We start from the raw sequence: 18,084 nt of genomic DNA on the forward strand, positions 1-18,084 counted from the left end.
CTAGCCTTTCTCTGAAAAACGTACAACCTCAGTTGTTTTCTTTTGGGATCAATAGACCCCTGTTAATCTCTTTTTCCTCTCAGGTCACCTTTCTGGTGATATCTGAACATAAAGCTCTGTACACTTCCTTGTGAGTCACCACTGGCCTGCAGACTACAGGCTGGGAACTAGTAGGCTAAAGCACATTCAACCTTCAGTCTTCATGGGCCACTTGAGCTGGTCTTACTGGAAGTTTCATGCCCATGTCAGTCACTTCTCTTCAGCTTTCCATGCAAACAGAGTTGCTTATTAAAAAGGGCTGGCACTAAACTCCATCAGCATTGAAAGAAAAAGACCCTCAAGGTTTCTCCCTACAGACCAGCACTGCTGTGCCAACAGTAACATTCAGGCATTTTCAACACCCACTTAGCCGTGAAGTCCAGGTGCCAGCAAATGGGTTAATATGTTAGTGAGAAGGGAAAACACAGAGAGAGGGAATAATTAGCTTGCTCTGTTCATACTGCCTCTTGGCAGTATGACAGCTCTCACACATCTCGAATGAACATCAGGAGAAGCTCCTCATTTGCTCCCAGCCCTGCTGTTTCACTAGGTTATATTGGTGGGCTGTGATTTCAGAGAGGGCATAAGAAAGAGGATGAAATCACTCAAAGGCATCTCAAAGTTACAGGAAACTGATCAGTGGCAAAACTTTTTGGCAGCAGCATTATAATTGTATCCTTTGGTATTTGGACGCAGTATTCCCATCATTAAGTTGCCTGTGAAGGCATCAGTTTAACCTTCATCTGCTGAACAGATTTTAGTGACTCTTTGGGAGAATTTTAACACAATGAAATAGGATATCTTGACATTTTTCTGTGCCACACATTGATATAAATGCTGTTTAATTTTACCACAAGCTACCAATGTTGAAGTGAAATAAACAAAGCAATTACGTTTTGATGGTACGCTTCCCCTAAGTCTCCTCAGTTCAGAGGCAATGAACAACTTCTTATATTTATGAGGTAATCCAGGATCTGAAGCCAACTGAATAAACTGTTGTACATTTGGGGATGCTGTGACTTTTAACCAGGACAATGATGTCCCTATGGATACCTCCAGCAAGCAATATATGGAAGCAATTACTCCTTCAGGAAAATATTTTTTCACAAACCTAAGCTGTTACAGCATACGTAGCTGCGAAATGTTAAGAGACAAATGATATGGACATAGCGACATTACTCACCAGTCAAAATCAAGCAACAGTCACGCTTGCACAACAGCAATGCCTGTCAAGGTTTAGAGGCTTGATACCTGAAAGTAAGTCTGGACAGAAGGAATATGTATTCCTGGTGAGCAATATCCACTGGGAAGATGAACTGWACTTCAGGCTACATTCCAAGTTTGCTTATTTATAGGAAAATATAACACCGAGAGTGAAATTTTCAAAAGCACTTAAGTTCTACTTTCAGCATGAAAGAAGCAAGAAGCAAGTGTGGGCAGAGGCTAGACTCATTTAATAGCCGGCTCAGTTACCTCTGTAATGCACTGCAGTCTGTTGCAGAAGCAATTTCTGAGGCATTTATGAAAACGGCCTGAAATATTTCTGAAAACGTTATCCCAGAAGATGTCATATTTATTCAGATATTCAGATTTATTATTGGATTTATAATTACGGATGTTATGATAGCTGCACTGATTAGATCCCAGACTAATTAATCTGCACCCTGATTTACATGATATTTATCTAGGGCACGACACTGCAAAATATTAAGCCCCCCTTGTCAGCTGCTGAATGCCCATCATACCACCAGTCTGTAAGTACCATATCGAGTTCCCTCCCTGCACGGTGCCTTGGAGAACAAAAGCTATTACCATGACGAGAGAAACACAGTACCATGCTGCTTCTCTAGGCGTTATCCACCTCACTGGGTGTCATAACGCCCAGTAAACTTGGGAACGTATATGCACCTTAACATAAAGATTTCTCTCAGAACCAGAACACCAGTCATCAGAGAAGAAAGGTTTTTTCCGCCTCTCTTAGGGAGAATGTGTTTGCACACAAAAGAAACAAAAGAAAGGACGTGAACACCAGCCTTTACAGACAATGGTTACGCAAAGGCAAAACTGAAAATTTGCTGGCTTATTTCCTTTATTAAGCCCAAAATAACACCTTCAAAAATCCTGACTTCATGAATAAATCAAATGTCTTCATTAAAGAAACATTAACTGCCATTTTCTATACTTTATTTTAAGGCATACAGAAAAATATTTAACAAATGTGTATGCAATTAAATGCCAGGGACTGCTAATTACAGCCCTTCTGAATGCCTCTGCAAAACAATGATACTCCACACAGTCTGTTAGAAAGGGTGGGGAAAAAAAAGGAGAGGAAGCTGGAGACGATCCACTTCATATTAGCGCAGATATATCCTGGCCTTTGGCTACAAGCAGCAAATGAGCCATCAGTGTAACCCAAAATGGCAGCCAAAGGACATTTCAGATTTGTATCTTCGCTTCTGCTCCTCCAATCCATTTCCAAAACATTTCATTTCTAACTAATTATGGAATTTAATGACAGAAGGTAAAGGACCGGCTCAGGTTTCGGGCCATCCCAACAAGATTTTAATGATCTATCCTTCAGGTTGCGGAATCTTTATGTACTTAGCCGGGATTTATCAGCCTTGGCAGAGGCAGGTACTTCAGAGGCAACCTTATATAAAAAATACCTTCTGCCTTTGCCAAGCATCGACAAGAGCACTAAATTAAATTTAAAAATCAATTCCTAGAGACAAGAGAGTCATAAAAAGTCAGTGGGCTTGTCTATTTGGCCAACAGGCAAAAATTTATGAAAGTACAATTTTGTAATCAATAATAACAATACAGTGTATGTCTTTGATTGGAAAAAAATTAAAGATGCCAAAACAACATTGTTAAATATTTAGGCTGATTCATGACAGTCCCATTAAGCAGAAACACAACATGCATTTTGATGAATTTCCAACTAGTTTATGTCATACTATACTTTTTATTTTTCAAAAAAGAATATTAAAACTATTATAAGCTTTGTCACCTGCTGTAAGGCAGAATGATGCAATTTTATTCACTGCACATTTCTTGTTTGTGAGGCAAAAAAGCATAATTTACTTCTTTATAAAAGGGAAATATATATAACTATATATATATAATTTTATTGGTATTAACATAATGCAATACCATACATTGAGCAAACAGAAAGAAAACATTTCAAAATACATTTTTAAAAGTATCTCCCCATAAGATAGTATGAAATATCAAGTAATTAGCATTACATTATTACAATACACCCTTAGCCAAATATATTAAGGAAAATCCACATTCTAACCACAGAGATAGAGGCAAACATCAACCCATAGGGGACTCAGAACATAATAATAAATACAATATCTGAATCTACTTTGAGTGACATCCAGACAAATACTGGCCCCAAAACAACCTTCTGGAGTCTGGGTGTYATACAGAGAATACTTTGTGCCTATTTGGCCAGGCGGTATCACTCACATGTTTAAGTCCTAGAAGATAAAGAGGAACTGAACAGTTTATCTGCAGAGTCTAATAAATCTCAGCGTGAGGTATCTTCTCCATCATCATCCAAACCAGTGTCAGTGTACCCCTCTGGTAATTCATTACAAATCAGTAAATAAATAGAAGTCTCTGAATAGTCTGTACACACCTTCACTTGATAGAATACACTTAGTTTAGTATGATACAGTAAGTTAACTTCCTTCACTAATGTGAAGTATGCTTAAATGACATAACTCTGTCTGGTTGGCCTGAATGGATTCACTGGAGTTCAGTAAAAACGACAGGATTTTATAGTTACCATGGCTGAATCCCTCTTTAATTCCTCGAAGTCTGCAGAACAAAACTGAGTGACATCAAAGCCCTTCCCCTGCCAAGACCCTCTTCCCCTTCCGTTCTCCCATGCAGGGGGCAGTATTTTCTGCAAATGTGCTCCATGTAGACTGGATCTGACTTTGTGCCTAGTCCCATTGTGGAAAGGGTGCATTCTTCAAAAGACTGGCCATGCCCTTTGACGCCTTCCTGGAGGCCTCATATCCAGGCATGTGGTTGTCTACGCTTTAACACGTCTGTTCTCTTTTATAAACATCAAAGTTATTCAAGAAGAATTGACTTTCTGAACGGAGGCCATTAGGTTGCTTGCAAGAGGCTGAAGTTGAGTCTCCGTCGTGCCAATTCTCTAATGATAAGTTTATCAACCTTTGAGTCCACTCGGTTCAGTGCCAAGGGAAGTGGATCCGATTTGACATGGAGAGGTGCTATCAACTCTCGCAGTGTATTAGCCTAATATGATAAAGCAGTGATACAATACGTTGAAAGAACTGTGATGTGCCATTATTTCCATATCATATTAGTATATTAGAAATACTATCATGCAAACAAGAGCAAACAGCAAATCTGGCATACAGTTGCAGCACTACAGAGCTTTTCTAATCTGCATGCAGGTATGCTCGTGAGGACAGAGACATGGCACTGTTTTGGTGTTATATTCTGCTCTGTCAAAAATATCCATCCCTGATGCAAAAGAGGTATTTAGGGTAGAAAGTTATATATTCTCTCTTTGTGGATTTGCTTAAAAAACAGAACAGAATGAAGATCAATTAAAAAAAAAAATCAATAAAGCAAGAGAACAAAATACATCCTAACCAACGTGGTTTGGTTTTCTCCATGTTTAAAAGACATTAGCTCATTTGGAAGCACTAGGAAAGGTCACAGGAACAAGGGGAAAGGAAGCAAACTGTGTGCCCCAAATCCACCAAATGTGCAATAAACAGAGAAAAATATTCCGTCAGCAACTTATGCATGAAATAGAAAAAGAGGTGGCACAAAACAGTCTGGCTCCTTCCATTATTCTAGCGGATGATTCAGTATGGTGAAATTGTGGGTGAAGGGTAAGTTACAGAGCTAGGAAATCATGTAACTTTGAAACCACACTGATATTACATACATCCAAAAAACAGGACACTCTAGAAACTTTGTGGACCCACATTAGCAAAGAAAAGAGAAAGAGAGAGGTGGAATAAACTAGCAGATATCTTTTACTTAGAGTTTTATGTGTATGTGCAGTCTTTGCACACAGGGCAGTTTCAAAAGCCTCAGAAGATACCCTGTTTTACTATCTACTATGTGTATTTGTAATAGAATATGAAACTTTCCATGAATCTTGAAATCCATTGTGGTTTTCGATCCGCAGATAGGGAAAGTTGGGATATATTTTGTTTTTTAAAAAAATCCTCACTTTGGGAAAGAGTTTAACTACGCAGAATATAAATATGTTCAAATTCAATACCATTTAATTAGTTAGGAATTGTTTATCCTTTGTTAAAGAGAAAAATTTCTTTCCAAAAGACAGGATGAAAAAGGAAGGAGAAAAATAAAGCTTTGTCATTTTTACTTTGGAGTGTGTCACAAGTTTGGGATGGCAGAAGAGAAATGTTGTCCCAAAGACAGAAGGCACAAGTTGGAAAGAAATTCCCGATAGAAACATTGGTGCCATTTAGTCCACCTGCGGCAGCAATGGAAAAATGAGTTTCCAAACAGGTATAATGTGAGCAATGCTATGGAACTAAAACGGAGTTCAGTCTCTCCTTAACTTCTTAGATTTCCCAGGAATTCTGTGCATCAAAAGGAGAGGAGGAAGAAAAAGGGAGAGGAAAACAGTTTATAAAACTATATCCTAAAAATAGTAGTCAAGAAAAATTTTTACATAACGTATTGTTTAAAATAAGGAACATTTCTCTCTACAACAAAAATAAAATAAAATAAACTGACAGAGACCCAAAGCAGCACATTTCAAGGCTCATGGGTTTGAGGGAAGGGAGACTTAAGCAGACAGCAAAAGGGAACATTTTTCACATGTCAGCCTGTTTTATAACACTAACAGTCTCAGCATTTAAAATAACAGTCTTGGATTTGTTTGGAAAGAGACACTAGGAGCATGAGGACACTGCTGTCTCACTTCTACAACTTCAAGAGATCCTGCTATCTTACAGATACTGTTCATATAACTTTATCTCTAAAAACTCAGGAAGTTTGCTTTCCTATAGGAGGTTAGGCTATGGCAAAAGAAGCTTTCCTTTTCCTGAAGCAAAATGGCTAAGAAATAAAGGAGGGTCATTTAAATTAGGGTAAGGCCCTTACCCAGCAAATGTCTAAACCGCGGTCTTTCACATGCCCTGTGGCTGGGATACCTACTCTGTGTCTATGGGAGGACATATGGAAGAACTGTGTTACCTGCTTGGGCTGGTGATACAGGACATTTTTTAATATACCTAAAATCCAACTGAATTCTGCATTAGAAGATGGCTCTCTGAAAAAAATTTGCTGATAAGACATACCTGTGAAGAGACTATTCAGGAATATTCCTAAGGCCTTTATGGCACCAGTGTCACACACGGGAAATTCTTGTGTGTCTCAGTTTGGACTTGCCACAATTTTCATTAACAGTCTTTCATCAGGATTTCTTAAGAGTAGCGTACACAGTCCTATTTATCTGAAGGTGAATATAATTAACCTGTACACTTGGGGGGCTTTTCTAAATCTATTTTATTTTTATTTTGGTCTATTACTCTATCACTTTCATTGATAGTAAGGAACTATCACAATATTTCAATTGTGTACAATATTTCCTATCAGGGTAAGTGCACAATAAGAATTAAGAAATTCCACTTTTTGGTAATAAAACTATATTTGGTTATCATCATAAAACAACTTTTTTCCTTCTGTAAATCACTAGCATTAGCAAAGCAATTTATGTAAACAATTTCCAGTGTATGGTTTTCTTTCCAGATTAGGGCATATTTGTTTGTTTTTAAAGGAGAACAGATACAAATAACAAAGACGAGTAACATACTTTTGAATGGATACTTATTGACACTACAGTTTATGAAAATCATGAGACTTGCAAACATTTTGAAAAATTAACCAGCTGTCATTCACGTACAAAAATGAATGCGACCCTATGAAAATAATGAAGCGAACTTAGTGCATTTATCAACCAAATTATGTTTGTATTATGAGAAGAGCTTTACAGCAAATGACTTCCCCAGAGAAGTTACAGAAACAAAACTGCCTGTTATAAATCTCCAAATATTTCTACAGCAAATGCAGTCACATAAGATGCAGCGTATCTCATGTCCATGCAAGTCTGTAGCAGCAGCAGGTACTTAACCCATCAAAAGAGGTGGTGAGTGCATCACAGTTGGGACCAACCCACCAAATGAGAGCAGAGGGATGCTCTGCTGGTGTTTCCAGTGGTTGGGGAGGACATGCCAGCGTGTCCCAAAACAACAACAACAAAAAAAGAAAGCAAAAGGAGAGGAGAAAGTTTTCCCCTGAAAGAAATGTTTATGAGTCACAATCAATAAGGTCTTAAAACGACTGCCACACACAAAGTCCTATACAGTAAGGAGAGCGGCATGGAAGATGAAACAACTGTCTATTCCTTTTGGTCTTTGAGAACTATATACAAATAATGAAGGCACATCAGCAGTCACTAATGAGAGGCAAATTGAGTTAAGGTGTTCACTTTGATGTGGTTTCTATCAAAATGCATAACATTTTACTGCTGCCATCTGAGAGCAGGCTTTCTTATGAAAGTCTGCATTATATACTTTGTCTAAACAGATTACAAGATGCCTAATTATTAAATGGCATGTTTCTGGTAAATTCACTTTTCAGTGAAGGGGTAGGTAGAATCATAGCAGGTTAACAGGCTTACTTTTGGAGTTAATAATGAAGTTATAGAAAAGGAAATTTCTGGCTTCCCATCTATAGTGGCGATCAGTAAAACTGTAACTGCATTTTGAATTTCTATTTTTTCTCTCATTTGTATCCTACTTTGTGTACATATTACTACATCTGTCTATGTATTCATACGAAACAAAAGAATTTTGACCAGAGGCTCCTACCTATTATCTATTCTAACAATGAAGCATGTCTAGTTCTATATATTCCCCTATAGGTAAATGCTATGCTTGAGTAATCAGGCTCTGAACAAGGAGTCAATATAGACACTGGGAAAAAAATCTCCCCCATATACCACAAACTGCTACCTGGCTGCTTCTGTTGTAAATTCAGTGGCAGCTAAATCCTCCTCCTCACTGGGGAAGTGACTAAATGCTATTTGACACAGGCTCTTCTGCAGGGATACTGGCAGATTTTTAAACTATTCATTTCTCAGTAGCGGAAAGCAACTATAAGCTTCAGGATTGGTCAGGTCACACAGACGCTGTGCAAAGATGAAAAGGAGCTGGTGTGGTGCCTGGCAGTGAGTGTGCCTGAAGAAAGGGTTTCGATGATATACCCAGTGCAGCCTCCTGACACTATATTCCAAAGCAGCATATCTGCAGGTTATTCTGTAAGAAGCCAGTTAGATGGAGAAGCAATCACAGGAGTCACTGAGTATTCCCCTGGAGACTGCGGTTACTGCAGTAAAAGGGAACTAAATCAAACACAGATAAATACAGGAATAAACTATCCACAAGTAGCATGTTCTAGTTTTTGCAGCATTACTGTATGTGCTTTAGTGTCCCCTGTGTCCTCAATGAGCCAGGAGTAACAACAAAAGAACACCAAGTGCACAAATATTATATGACAAATCACCACAAAGAACAAACAGGACTTGGGGAACAGGGAGGACAGGTGATTATGTTAGAATACACATAATCTCCAATATCTGTTCTTGTGCAAGTGCTACACTCAGCCTTTTGGGAAGAAAGAAGCACAGGGACATTATAGCATCCTAATCTTCAGGGATTTTTCCTCCCATTTGCCACAGAATTTCTGAATGTGCAAATGCATCCTGTTCTCCCAACAGGCACTTCATATACTACAGTTCTTGCTAAATAACCCTCTATCTACTCAATACTAAAGAACTAAATTAAAAAACAAACAAGCAAAAACCCACTAGAGTCACAATAAAAGGCACTCAGAGAGCTGAAAACCCAAAGTTAGGTTTGTCTTATAGCCTCCATCACCATGATGCAAACATACTTATTAATACACAGAACAGTATTATTCTTTGCATGATCCTGTCTTAAACTGCGCACAGTGCTTTGCTTCATATGCAGTTCACCTTTTGTGCAGGAAAGACCCATAAGCCGCCTAAGCTCATGATGCTTTTCTCCAAACTGTGACTTGCTTAGCCTTCCAGCTGCGGGGCCTTGCACCACCCTGGCCCTGGGCACCAGCACAGACATCCCAGTAGCAATGCTGGCTACACTGACCCCCACTTGAAGCATTCTTCACGCCCAGTGAAAGCCCCCGTCTCTGTACACAGCGATGGGTTGGGAGGCTTGTGGACACAGACCTTTAATCATTTTCACCCTTCTTTCTTCACTGCCTTCTGCTGAAGTAATACCTACCGCAGGCAGGGCAGGGACAAGGTTTGCATAAAGAACGTGCATTTGCTTTACCAACACTGTTCCTCTAAAGGATACGATGCTTTCTGACAATGCCGCTAGAGCCCCTCTATTATCCGCTGTTTGTTCATGGAGGTTTTACTAAGTGATCAGCTCCCAGATCTCTTGAACAAATAAGGATGCTATCAGTAAAGAAAGCATCTACTGGAGTGCCATCCACCCATAACAACCCCATTTTTGGCTCTCCTTTTTTGTGCCTTTTTTTTTTTTACATAGCATATCAAGTCATCAGACTCACTATCTCTGCTTATATTAGGTCCCTCCATGCTAGATATACCTCATGGTTACTTATTTTTCTGCTGCACAGGTCTCTCAATATCTGTAAAACTCTCTCCTTTAATTTCTTACTGGGGTCTTACTGGAGTGATGGTCCACAGCTCTAAGGTTGGGCAGTTTTGAGTTGTGGCTCTGTCAGAAATCAGTGGTTATCTTTGTAGAGAAGTTTGTTTAGTAACCATTGAAAACTAATACAAATAGTTATCCCAAGACACATGAAGCCCTCTAATTTCGACACAAACAGTGAGACTGTATAAAATCTGAAAAATTTTCACTGTCATTGTTATGAGATGAAAAACACAGGCTTCATCTTTTGGAAGGGAGAAAAGACATGCAGTTGGATAACCAGGGTCAGGAAAAGAAGCTGGCTAACTTTCTCAGTTTTATATACATTCAGAGGGTGCAAGATGTAATCAGGACTTTAGTGCCCCACTGGGCAATTTATGAATTCCGAGAATGATACTAAAATTTCTGTATATTGGCACTCTAATTGCTGGACTACAGTGAAACTAAGTTACATATTTCTACTGGATGGGCTTCACCCAAGAGAACTTGATGTTATATTCAAAACATAAGGCATACATCTAAAGATGAGGTCCCTGTCAATCCAGTTCTTAGGTCTTAGTCAGGTCTTAGTCAGGCTTTGATTGCAACGGCATATAAAGCTCCGTTTAATTTACCCAACGTCCTGCATGGCTTATACTGTGAATAGCTCAAAGAGATGTGTCTTTATTTCCTGATCATGAGGCAGGAACTATAGTTCCAGTCTGTTGCTCAGAGAAACAGTTACTACACAGTATAAACACGAGATTTGTTTYCCAACTAATGCTTTGAATTTCAATTCTGAAAAGAAAATAAAGTCACATACTGCTTTTTTGCATTTGTATTACCCAATTTTTCTATATGGAATATTTAAAGAAAATTGGTCCTATTATCATAGCAGTCTATTCTCTGTATCACCTTTATCAAAGCAATATTTCTGGCTCAAAACCCCTAGGATTTCTTTTTGTTAAGGATACTGCTAACAATTCCATTTATTTTTGTAGGGACTACTTGCAGAGTACAGTTTTGTGACACTGTGAAGGCTCAAAATGTACAGACAACTGCAACAATTTCAGAATTACAAATATGATTCCATCTGTTTCTAAACCTAGAACAGTTTCTGCTTAAAATATAAAAAGAAAATTTTATTGTCCAAAAAAACCCACCCTGGACAAGTTTTTCACTCTGACCAGTAGAAAACACTTTAGCTAAAGAACCCTTTAATGCACCAACATCAGGTAACGTAGTTGCTCTTTCTGATGGTGCCTTCCATATTGACAACAAAAGTAGTGACATACTGACAAAATCACTTGCATGACTAAATAACGCACGGGCAGATTGGAACCTCCCCACTGTCTACTTGCATCCAAGGACAGAGGGTTGAAATGCTGCCCCTGCCAGAGCTGGGGACAGTTGCAGCAACTTTACGTCATGGCCTAGGATCTCATCTCAGAAGGGCTCGATAATAGAGGCAGATCATATATGTTTTAACTTACTGCACATCAAACTGTGTAGTTAAGGTCAAACAAGCAGACTGAGCAAGAAGTGTCATCTTGCTTTTTGTGGCTATGTTTTGCTGAGGCTCTTGAGCAGCTTTTGCGAAAATGTCAATGAGAACTTGGAAAACTTGCAATGTTAGGGAAAGCTGGGCATGCAGATTATTATTATTATTATTATTATTATTATTATTATTAGGCTAATGCTGAGAGTTTTTAGTCAGATTTGGAGCCTACTGGAGAAGTGCATATGCAAAATATGGACTACATTATCACTCTTTTGGCAAGGCCATTAAGTGAAATTTTGACAAATCCCCTTGCTTGGTTGTGCTACATGTAACACATGTATCCGGTTATTTCTCCTGATGTACTAGCATGTGTTTGATCGGTTAATCCAACTTGCCTGACTGCTTCCAGGCGAGTCATATGATTTTGCTCCGACTCTATTTTTGATTTAGCCAGGTCTCTTCCAGGCTGTAGTAGGACCATATTTAGCAACACAAATGTTATCAGCGCCGAAACCCCTCCCCCAGCAGACCATCACACTGAACTACACTGCACAAAACTAGCATATAAAGAAAGTGCTTCTAGAAACCGTGTATTAATTCGCTTTCTGGAAAGATAAGGCAGAAAACTCTTTTCCTGTTTTAAAGCAATGATTCAGCTGCTTTCTGAGGTGTCTACAGTGTCCTGAAAGCCCATCAGACCAGTACAGCAGTTGGCTGCTTGTTTTGCTGCAGTGAATTCATTATGTACTTGGGAAGATAAAATGAAGAATTAATGATAAAATGTTGCACACCTGGTAGATACTGAAAGGATATATTTTCATCTGGTGAATTTTACTTTTATTTTTTATGAGAATAATTATGTCTACATAAAAACCTTACACAGAAGGGTTTTATATAAGGTATCCTTCTGGCAAGCCAAGCACTGCTACACTTCTTGTTTGTCAGTGCTCATAGATTTTTAACATGCAGTAGCTGCTTTCAGAGGTGTTTCAAATGTGCTGAGGTTTTAAAAAATATATCCTAAGCCTGCAGTATGTCAAACAATGCACTCACCAATGTAATTAGAGAAAATCAGAATTGAACAGGGATTTTATTAGGCTAAAGGCTCCTTTTACAGGAGTCAAATGCTGAAAATGTCAGAAGTTCCCCAGTGTATTTCAACTTTAAAGACAGCAACAAACAATAAATTTTAAATTGTTTCAAATCCCTGAATGTGTTAGAGTCGACATGATTTCTTCACTTGGATAGCATCTCTTCAAGTGTGTTAAGACACTACTTCTATATACAATCTACGAGGGAAAACCCAGCAAACTAATCGAAGGAGCCGTTTGTCTTATTGCCTTACATGTTTACACTCCTGGTTAAATACTCATTCCAAAAATCACAAGGCGGCACTTCATGGAAAGCCAGTGGTGGGGGATGGTGAAAAATGTCGGGCAGACTGGTCATGGAGCCCAGATGAACGCTGGGGGTGGCATTACAGTGTTTCCCAGCCATGTGATGCCGCCCTGCAGAGTGCCCTGCTCCAAGGTCAGAGCCCTTCRCCCTGTTGCCTCCCTTGGATATCCAGGCACCCATCAAATACCCTCTTGAAGAGAGGGGATGCGGTGCTCAGCATTTTTTAAATGAAGATCCTGACTGAATTGTTGATGCGCTGGGGATAAACATGAGCGAGTTACTCCTACACTTCCACCAATTCCTATGAGTTTTTTTTCCCCTCAAGGATCCTAAAACAAAGGTACAAGGACATCAGTGTCCGAATTCCTTGCTTCACATTATTCTCCCTCCCTAACTCTCCCCACCCTGCCCCAAGCATTTCTTAAATACAGAAACATTTCTATCACACACATTGTGTTTGATAGTTTTCCATACTTTCATATGATGGTATTGTTTCACAGAAGAAACAATCCAATGTTTAACAGATTGCAGAAATAATACCCAATTTGGGCACTGGCTCTCATGCACACTCTGCTAAGGAGGTCTGATGCTCTTGCAGGGTGGGAGGGCACAGAGTCCTGCTTCTGCACACGGGCCTGGTCGGGAGGGCACAATGGAAATACTCATGAGCCTTGAGGAGACCCACTGTCGCCCTGGGGTGCAAGAGCAGGGTAATAACAAGGAAAAGGCTCACGGGATGCACTAGTGTGGCCACATCTACCTCCAGATTCAGGCTGAGCCTCTTCCACCTGGCCCTGATGGCCAAAGTTGTGGAAAGAGATGGGCAGTTCTCAAAACCTTCTGGGATGTCAAAAATGTTCTTATTTCTCAGAAAAACAAAAATAGGAACTCCAAAAATAGTCTCCAGGGTATTAGACTATTTTCCATATTGGTTTAAAAATCATGCTTTAAGTAACTGTATGATTGTAGTTATTAGCTCTCGTCACCCCATCTGTGGTTTTAGATCACAAGCAGGGAAAAAATCATTTGTTTTCTCAAAGTTAATTATATACAGAAAAAGAAAAAAAAGCGATTAAAGAGAGGAGAGCCCTTCCTCAAGGGACTCATCCAGCTCTGAAAGCTGCCAGGTAGCCTGGGGTACGGCTGGTGTCAGACCTTGGTTGCGCAGGCTGAGCCGATCTCCTTGGTGACGGAGGAGTCGGCAAGGAAGAGGAGTGGGAAGGAGGGATGACGTGAGGCAGCTCCCCGCCAAGGCTCGCCGGCTGGAGCCAAGCGCAGCAGCTCGATTCAGCAGCAAGGGCGCCTGCAGCTCATCAGCTGCCACCCAGGCCCTGCGTTGCCATAGCAATCTGTGGCAAAGCAGGGGATCTATTTCAGACATAATTAGGATTAAAAAGCCCCTTGAACTAAGTAGTGGTATTAAGCACTAAGGAGGGCTTACCCCTCTCCCTGCGCAGTCTTCAGGTGAGCAAGCAGTACGGATGCCCTGAGCCAGCAGGCGCACAGCCCTCGGTGCTGCGAGGACTGCCACGTGGAGCATATGGATTGAAGGAAACCTCTGCAGGCTCCAAAGGGAAGCCTCTTATTTTCACCGTGACCTGTGGCTGAGGGATACGAGGCGATCCTGTGCTCCAAAGGCGGCTTGCAAGAATGGAAATACCTTGGCGGTTCTCTCTGCTGCTGAGGGGAGGGATAGCTATAAAGGAGATGCCCTTGGAAATTGCCAGGTGAGGGTGCCCTGCCCTCCAAAGGGTGGTGAGCCCAGGAAAGGTTGTGCTGATGAGTTAATGCTGCCCAAGTACCTTCTGTCTGACTAGTTACGTGCTCTGTCACTCTTCGCGTGGGTAAGTTCTAGAGCAAACCACATCTGTCTGGCTTTCTGTAATGGAAATATTCCCAGCAACTAGCTGCTTACTCCCACTTAAGTTTGCTTGAGTATGTTTCATCTCCATGTCATCACTAAACAAAGAAAATATCACCTACATATCCTGGAAAAAACTGAATATCATCCAACTGAATTCTGTACTTATGCCACCATAGCATCCTCCCTTTTCATTGAGTAAACTCCTCAAGTCACTCAGTTAGCTGTCCTCCATTAATTTCTTTTAGTAACTATATTTTGCCTTTTGCATTACACTTCTCTTTTCATGTATCACCTATGTCAAAACTACATCCTTTTTTTTTTTCCTTTAAGGCAGAACTATCACACAACAAATGCTTCCTATTGGTTCTATTCCTGGAGTACAAAACCATAATTACAGAATATTTGTTAAAAAAATTGAAATAAGCTTCCTGAAAAACAGAGAAATTGAAAGTACTTAAGGGTTTGGCTTTTACTTCTGAGAAAATAAGGAAAGGAGTAGAGAACAAAGCAGAAAAAAATTAAAATGCCACTGTATAAATCCCTGGTGTGTCACACCTTGAAGACTGTATGCCAGTCTGGCCTCCTCATCTCAAAAAGTAGTAATAGGGCAAGTAAATGACAGAGCAACAGGGATTATCAGTGGTACGAAAGGTTTTTCCTAGAAAGTATGATTACGCTCATACCTCAGACTTGGTCACTATAATAACAGAGGTCTATAAAATTATGTGCACATACATTCACAAAGGAAACAGAGGAAGAGCGATCACTGCCTCTTCTGATAACAGACAACATCTGAAGTTCTGGTGGCAGGTTCAAAACTAACCAAAAGAGATGCTTCTCTCTCCAACCTCTAGATAAACCATGCAACTCTTTGTTGCCATACGATGTGGCACGTCAGTTCAAAAGTGATAAAACTGATTTGTGGAATAAGTATCCATCAAGGGCTACAAAAAAACACCTTTACTTCTTCCCTAGGAATATGTTCTTAGCCACTGTTCAAGGCAGGCAATTGGGGTAGCTGGAAGGTGGGGCTGAAAGCTCTGCAACTGCTCTTCAGTGCAAGCACTTGTGCTTGCAGTTTGTGTTTTAAATGCGACTAGCTCAGAGTCTGACATTCGGTCCAGAACTACAGAGATCAACCTTTTGGACAATTTTTACTAAGCCCCCATCTGTCGTGCAGAATGGAAAAGTTAGACTGCAAGACTAAATAATAAAAACAACAGGCTTAGTGAGTTTTTAATTCTACAAGGATTTGCCTTTTCAGAGCAAAGTAAACATGTCTCTTAAGGATACTGCCTATTTGATGGCAATAAGCTCACTGATTTTCTTGTATAACACCAGGACTTGTTACCAGTACAAGTGGATATTGCAAAGACTTGTCACTGATGCTTTTGTAATTTGCAATAACTTGAATTTATGTTCATCTTCCTAAATGTTTTTATTTCAGAAATATAGGTGAAAAAGTTCTGGAGGAATTATCTTGGTGCAACAACATGGAATTAAACTATAAATTGATCTTCAATTTATATCATATCTTTCATACCTAACATAAAATAAGCACAGAAAACAAGATTGCTTTTGGAAAAGAGACCACAGGAAAATCATTTAGAAATACAAGGAGATCATATTACCCATTATAATGTTGCTGCTTGCATCTGCTATATTAATTTAAGGATTTTACTGTGATCACAGAGGTAATGAAGTTCAGTGTGTATTACACGATATATTTATTAAATTGTTCTGTGGACAAATAAGGCCTTTCTCAAGTTTCTTATGAAAAAGTACACAAGAAGGTAGGAATGGGCGAGAATTATTTTTTCTGGTTACAGTGTGGTGCGATGGGCAGATTATAATCAGCACGACAACTGGTGATGAAAAAAAGGGGAGTGACTGCAATTTGCATAATGGGGCTCAAAAACACTTCTCTGTGAACTAGAAAATAAAGTAAGTACATGGTCAGCTTAATCTGAGTGTTTCTAAACATCTCCTTGCAATGGCAACATTGGCAACATCTATGGGATCAGTAGGCCTGTGCATGAGAATGGGAGGATTTCAGAACCAGAAATCCAAAATCACTCATGTTGAGTGCAGGCAACAACCTCCCCTGTCCAATCTGGAACTATTACAACCATTTTGTGTCCAGGCTGCCTTGAGAGGAGGAGACAGACATTAATAAAAGCCAGGAGGACAAGAGGCAACGATCTGGCTATATACTTTTGATCATTTATAACAGAGCTAGCTCTGGCAACAGCAAAATATTAGCAAAAGTTGAAGAAACACAAAACATACAAGGACAAAACAAAGAAACAGGCTTATGACTTAGTCTTCTAAAATATCCACTCCATTTCAGTACGGTACAAATGAATAAGTCATCTGAAGAAAGAGTTTCACCAGAGGTCTCTGCTAATGCTTTAAAAGACATGAGTTAAGGCGACACTATGTGGAGGTTTTATTTAGTAGAAATAATAGTCTCTTCAGATAATTATGGACAGTTAATGACATAATCATATGGTTACACCAGATTCTCCTCCTTGGAGAATAACTTGGGCTGAGGAAATAATTCTGTTAACTGGCACAGTCTGTCAGTACATGTCCCCAACATAAAATACACCTAGTTGACTGACCTGCACAGCATGCTAAATTGTATAATTCTGTGAAACAAAACTAACTACAACATGAATGCACTTATGATATAGGTTTTTCTGTAAGAGGAATGTGTCACTTCAAGACAAAATGTTCTTAAAACAGTTGTTCTACCTGGGGAAAAGATTTATAACGTAATCATTCTTCTCAGTTGTGGCACAGGACATTAAAGCTGACAGGATTTTCATTTGAAAAACTAATCACTACTCAAGGTAACTTATTCCATAGCTTATCCTTACTATTATAGACATGTGTCTTACTTCCAGTCTTTCGTCTTTTGCTTCCACCTCAACTCGTTGGATTTTACTATCTCTTCCCCAGCTACCCTGATGTTTTCCCAACAAACTTTACAGACTTGTTTCCTTTCTTTTTATACAGGTAAATTAAGCTCCCGCAGTCTTGGGGGCTGCACTTTCCTTTCGTCATTCTTCCAGCTAGTCTCAGCAACCTCCTGCTCCCCAACATCCTGGGGGAGTAGTGACCCTCAGCACCGCATACGGTCTTCCAGCAGCAGTGGCAGAAGTGCCAAATCCAGGGGAAATATAAAATCTCGCCCCACCACTCTTGCTTTTCTCTGAGTAGAAATCCAAAGAGTAATGTACTGCCTAGCTCCAAGGGATAGTGCTGGTTGCTCATGGCCATCTAACTGTGGACTGGGCCTCCCACATTGAACCTCTCCTAAAGTTCAAGAATAACAAAATACATCAAGAACCCAAGTGCTATTTTCAAAAGTGATTGAAGAGCCTAAGTTTTACTTCAAGCGACTTTTGTATTCATGATATAAATCCCATAATCTTGTTTAGCCACAACATGTACAAACTGGCCTTCTGGGGTGGAGGAGAGCAACAAAAAGGTGGCTGATATTTCTGAGTTTCATTAACTGTAAAAGCTGTTCTCAA

At 39.7% G+C, this 18,084-nt stretch overlaps 1 protein-coding gene across 4 annotated transcripts in view; it reads right to left on the reverse strand.

Moving 5' to 3' along the window:
* The window catches only part of CNKSR2 (connector enhancer of kinase suppressor of Ras 2), a 217,540-nt gene that overhangs the window by 9,330 nt on the left and 190,126 nt on the right, over positions 1 to 18,084 (reverse strand). The window lies entirely within an intron of this gene.

This window comes from Apteryx rowi, unplaced genomic scaffold (genome assembly GCF_003343035.1).
Source record: "Apteryx rowi isolate R43461 unplaced genomic scaffold, aptRow1 scaffold_194, whole genome shotgun sequence".
Lineage (NCBI taxonomy): Eukaryota > Metazoa > Chordata > Aves > Apterygiformes > Apterygidae > Apteryx > Apteryx rowi.